General features: G+C 42.2%; 1 pseudogene; it reads right to left on the bottom strand.

The window, feature by feature from the left end:
• Positions 1-414: 414 nt before the first annotated feature.
• Positions 415-4,298, bottom strand: LOC120645621 (annotated as a pseudogene).
• Positions 4,299-6,417: the final 2,119 nt, after the last annotated feature.

A 6,417-nucleotide genomic window follows, 5' to 3' on the forward strand; every position in this document is an offset into this window, starting at 1 on the left:
AGGTCAAAGAAAAGTGCATTGTCCTAACCAGTTGGGACCGAAAGCACTTAGTGGTACACGTAATACCAGAACAGCGCGATCGTTTACCTGGAACAGAATAGAGAGCATACAACTGGTTACTAGTTATACATATAGGACGAGCGAGTGCTTACATCATCAAATATGTATAGTACGTACCACTAAATAGTACAACGCAACATAATATGATCGGTCCTGTTCGCTTTTCTTTTCCCGGTTTATTTCGGTTTGTTTTGGCTTATTTCTTCTCACATGTTACTATTAAATCAGCCGAAATCAGCCGACTTTTCAACCAGCCGAACAGCCCCGAAACCTCCAGCGCCAGGTTTCCTAGATAGCTCCTGGTAGCAAGCTAAGGGCCGGGGAAAGGGAAAATTAATCAATCCCCGTATTGAATCAGAGCTGCAACAATACACGATGACCTTTGCTGATGGAGGGATGATTTGGGTGGGCATCCGCCTGCTGCCTCAGCGCGTCTTCCACTTTGGTCACCATTTCTTCGCTGACATTCTGCTTGCCACCAAAGTAAATATTCACAAGCTGAAGTGACGGCAGGTGGCACAAGGCCAGGTCGTGAAAAGAAAATTCACCACCACCAGATAAATCCTCCCACGGGACGTGGAAATCAAAATTTTCAAGCATGGGCATAGCTCCCGGTGGAAACATAGATGGCACCGTTGAAAACCCATGGAATCTGCACAATTGCACACATGGAAAAGCATCAGGGCTAACCATAAACCTTCTTCCCAACAAACGGTGCCTGTATATCCTCATCATCAGCCACTATCGCTCGCACTCTCAGATCACGAAGAGCTGGCAGCACCCCGAGGACTTGGATGTCCTCCTCTCGCAGCTGTGCCACATCTATGTACAGGTCAGAGAGGAGCACAAGTGATGCAGGATTGATCCATGATGGCAACCGACATATTTTCTTTATGCAAAGCTGCTGCAGGTTGCCCAGGGACTCCACCGAGCCATCGAGATCAACTGCGGCCACTCCATCTGTGACATGAATAGATAGATGTTGGATTTTCTTTAGCTTGCCTAGGGACGCCATGAAAGATGCATGTACACAGGCTGTCGTCCCATCTTCCTTCCTCGCCCTCGCTCCCTGCCGAGAGTGATTCCGAGGCCCCTCAGTTGTGTCAGATGGCCAAGCTCTTCCGCGATGTATCTAGAGTCCACATCAGGTGTCCACAACTCTTCAAGGGACATTAGGCTCCTCAATCCACTTTTTGGCAGCCTTGTATTTTCAATACGTAGGCACATCAATTGTCTTAGTGCTGCAATACTCGACGGCAGCTCTTTTATAGAAGTTCCACATATATCCAATGTCTGCAAAAGCTGTAGACTTCCTATCCCCACTGGGAGGTCACCAGCATAATCAGTCCCTAATAGACTTAGATACCTCAAGTGAAATAAGCCCCCAACAAACCTTAGACTTGTATGGCGTCCAAGATAGCAAGCTGTTAGATCCAATACACGCAAAAGATGGCAACATGAAATAGATGACAACATCGAAGTTATAGCAGGATTGAAGATAGATAGGGACCTCAATTTTAACGTGCTCGTCATAGGCCAACTAGTATTGTTATGGAGGGACAGCCGACGAACTTTGGTTCCCGAAAAATGTGTGCTTTCTATTGTATCACTCAATACAGTAGTAACAAAACCTTCTTCTCTTGATATGGAGCAAATGAGGTCAAGGACCATATCATGCACACAGCAAGACTCAGGAATACCTTTATAACCCACTGTTACTGGCTGGATCAGGCATCTGTTTAGAAGCTCATTGAAGTAACTCTCTCCAATCTCATATAAGCGTTGGCCTGCTTGGCCAGGCAGAACAAAATATTCAGCTACCCACTTCCATATCAACCAGTACTTCGAAATCTGATAATCTTCTGGAAATATACAACAACAACATAGCCTTTTTTCCCAAACAAGTTGGGGTAGGCTAGAGATGAAAACCCGAAAGAAATAAGTTCAAAGTTCAGGCACATTGATAGCTAGTCTCCAAGTGCTCCTATCCAAAACTATCTCTTTAGAGATATTCCAATCCTTAAGGTCTCTCTTAACCAACTCATCCCATGTCAGTTTAGGTCTACCTCTACCCCTCTTTACATTATCGACCCGCTCAAGAACCCCATTACGCACCGGCGCCTCAGGAGTCCTTCGTTGGACATGTCCAAACCATCTCAGCCGATGCTGGGTAAGTTTCTCCTCAATTGGTGCCACTCCGACCCTATCCCGAATAACTTCGTTTCGGACTCTATCCCTCCTTGTGTGCCCGCAAAACCACCGCAACATCCGCATCTCTGCTACACTCAGTTGCTGGACATGTCGCCTTTTTGTAGGCCAACATTCAGCACCGTATAGCATCGCCGGACGAATTGCTGTCATATAGAATTTGCCTTTTAACTTTTATGGCACCCTCTTTGTCACAAAGGATGCCAGAAGCTTGCCGCCATTTCAACCAGCCAGCTGAAATTCTATGCCTAACATCTTCATCAATGTCGCCATCTTTTTGTAACACCGATCCTAAATACCGAAAAGTATCCTTCTGGACCACCACTTGTCCATCTAGACTAACGTCTCCCCCCTCATGCCTAGTCGCGCTGAAATCGCACATCATGTACTCGGTCTTGGTCCTACTAAGTCTGAACCCTTTCGACTCTAACGTGCGTCTCCGCAGCTCTAACTTCCTATTAACCCCTGCCCTACTCTCGTCAACTAGCACCACATCATCAGCAAAGAGCATACACCAAGGAATCTCACCTTTTATATCCCTTGTGACCTCATCCTTCTGGAAATATACTTAAATATAATAAACATGTCTTCAGATGAGAGGGTAGATCATAATAGCTCAGAGATAATATCTTTCTCATATCGGTAATATCATTACTACTTCCAATTCCGGATCCAATAGAGTCACACACCTCATACCACTCTTTCACATTTCTTGACTTATTAGCCAACAAACTGGATGTGGTAATGAGAGCTAATGGAACACCTCCACATTTCTTCAAAATTTTCTCAGACACTTGCACAAGTTGCCTTGGGCATTTGTCTTCAGAGCCAAATATCCTTCCGTAGAATAATATTTTACAACTGTCCTTAGGAAGGGGTTTTATTTTGTAAGAACATCCAACTTCCTCAGCAACATCATGGTTGCGGGTGGTAGTGACAACTTTACATTCCAAGCCATTGTCATCTAGAGCATATTTTATTATGTTCCATGATGGCACATCCCATATGTCATCAATGACAATGAAGTACCTACAAATATGCGAGAATATATTAAATCAGTAAGTTGCATACTAAAACTCTGTCTGCAAGTGTATAGCTAGTATTGTGAAATGATTTGTACGACTTGCAAAATCTAAAAGCATCTAGTGAAAGAAGGAAAGTGTGACTATTGATATGATTTTGGTGGGTGACACATACCGCTTGTCTTTTAGGAATTCTCGAAGCTCGTTGACGAGCTGCCTTTCATCGAATACAGTCAGATTGACACCCATTGTGTAGCGTTCCTTGTCAAGTTCAACGAGAATGTCTCTCAAGACTTTATTCAAATCTGGATTGCGGCCAACGGGAACAAAAGCTTTGTAACGGATGTCCACTGTAAGCTTCTCATACACTGCTTTGACAAGGGTGGTCTTGCCCAATCCTCCAAACCCCGCAACAGAGACTATCTTCATCTCCTTGCTGTTATCAACTGTGGATAGCATGTTTATGAGCTTATCCCTTGGCTCATCGATGCCGATGAGCTGCGAGACCTTTGTGTAAAGAGCTGAAAGGCGAGGATCGAGTCCTTTTGTGGCAGCAGGTTTGGGCACAATATCATCAGCAGTGTACCTGCCACGCAGCTTGGCTATATCCTCAAGTTGCTTACTGAGCGCATCGATCGCGCCAGCGATCTCGTGGCGAGCCTTAGCCTTGCTCAAGCTGAAGAGTTTTCCCATCTTCTTCATGAGACGTTTGACCTTGGCTGCATCGCCAGCGGGCTTGCCGCCGTCGACACGGACGACGAAGGTGTCGAGGATGTCCTCCATATCATAGGAGGCCTCCCTGACGTCCCGTGCCCAGAGCCGGACCAGCTCATCGAGCTCGTCCGGCGGCACGGCGGCCACCTTGCGGAGGACGGCGTGCGTCCTCTCTAGCTCCAGGGAGAGAGACCTGATCCGGTCCTTGACGCCGGACTGCAGCTTGTACTCATCCTTGAGCAGCTCCAACAGCTTGGAGGGGAGCTTGCCCAGCGCACCCGCAACCAGATCCATCCTTGCACTCTCAAATCAGAACAAAGAAAAATGGCTTGTGCCATGTGTGGTGTACTGTACATAGTCGGTGCATATAAACTTGAATCTTAAATTATTTTGAAGCTAAGTAAAATGTTTGTGTTTCAGCTGCTCCGAAAAATTTAGGTTAGAGGCATATAAACTGCCATTACAAAAAAAATGTAACCCAAAATATCCTTGCACGTGTAAATTACACACCCTTGCTATTGCGTAAAAATTAGCCCCCAAAAAAACTATACCCATTTATAAATTTCCTACCATTGTTGTCACGGAAAAATAAACAGTTGTATAAACACTATTCTTTATGTCCAGCTCTACCATTCTTTTATTAATAGGCTAAATGTATTTGGCTCCAAATTGAGAACCTCGCGATTAATCTCAAGGGCTTGAAATTTCTATGTTAATATAAGAGGGGAAAAAAGAAAACATCTCCAACATCTTACTATTACTAATTGGAGACTCCTTTTAAGGCCTCCACATTAATCCTCACGAGACGCGCTAGAAAAATAGATAAAATTCTAGAAATTCTCACAAAAATTAGAAACATCATGCCATCAATTTAGCATCATCAACAATAATAACCATTGGATCTATTCTATTTTCGAAGAAATTACCCACCATTGCCATTATGAAACATAATATAAAATAACCCCCTAAATATATATATAAATTACCCTCCTATGCCATTATGGGGAATAACTTAAAGTAACCCCTATGTTTTGATCTAATTACCCACATGTGCCATTATTAAGAAAAAGATTAAAGTATATTTCTAAATTTATATCTAATTAATGACCGCTATAAATATTGAGTAACATAAAGTAAAATCTAAATTTGTATCTAAATTATGTACATTTTTTATTATTTAAAACCAATACTCTAGACATTTCTACATATATTTCTAGATTGCCCAGTTCACTTCAAAATATTAAAGATATAAATATATACATGCGTCATATGTGTCATCATATAGATCACATATATATACATGTATACTTTGAGTGAAAGGCACATTGATTTTCATGTTAATGCAAAAAATTTATGCTTGGATTTTAACTAAATACATTTAATACATATAGAGGTGTGACTTAAAGAGATAAACAATGACGGTAGATGAAAAAACATAGAGTAATGGTAACTAAAATATGTAACATCTAAATCTAATATACATATATACAAAATTGAATTATCATACCAAGTTTCATGTTAGATGATACACATAAATATGGGATATAAAGGCAAGACATATGTAGTAACTGATAATTAAAGTTTATTGTAACCATTAAAGAGTATAAAGATCTATTTGAACATAATATAACAACAAAGAGCAAACATAAATAATATTGATTAACTGTTTAGGTACTAAATTTATCCACCAACTTCTAACACTTAAAATTGCTAGTCCGTGCTGGAGCATGGGTTGATGGGCTAGTTAGTTTAATAAGTTTGGATTTTGACGGCTTGGATCTAAAAGAAAGTCATGCATGTTTAAAACGTATCTAGATTTACACTCTCCTCACCCTAATCCTAGTCATTCTAAGTTGGGCTGTGATCACTATGTATGTGCAAACACAGATCTAAGGCTTATACAAAGTAGAACAAGGATTAAGAATTCATCCTGAGTTTACTGAGGATCTAGAATACCGCTCCTATTAATCGTGTGATAAGAGGGAAGAAGAGGAAGCAAGTCTAAGTTGTTTACACAGGCGCGCAAAAATTTAAAATTATGAAACCGGGCAATTAACTACGAATCTTAGGACCAATGGACACGTGAAGCATCATGAAGAAGAAAAATAGGGAGAGGATCGGAAAGCTAGAGCACGTTAAGTGAGGGACCGAAGCCGGCGACCAGAGGGGGGGTGAATGGGAGCCGATCAAAATTTCTTCGAAATTCGAACCGTCGGCCTATATCCCGAAAATCACCCAAACCCTCAAATGTTCTGACCAGAGTTTGGAATAACTATGGAAAAGCTAAGCCAACACAAAAGACCTCGAACGAGCGAGCAAAACAACGAAGCAGATCGGAAGCGAATCGGGAAAACTGCAGAAATGATTTGCCAGGACCGGTCTGGCCGGTGCACTGAACCGGTCTGACCGGTCG

This window comes from Panicum virgatum, chromosome 8K (assembly GCF_016808335.1).
Source record: "Panicum virgatum strain AP13 chromosome 8K, P.virgatum_v5, whole genome shotgun sequence".
Classification (NCBI taxonomy): domain Eukaryota; kingdom Viridiplantae; phylum Streptophyta; class Magnoliopsida; order Poales; family Poaceae; genus Panicum; species Panicum virgatum.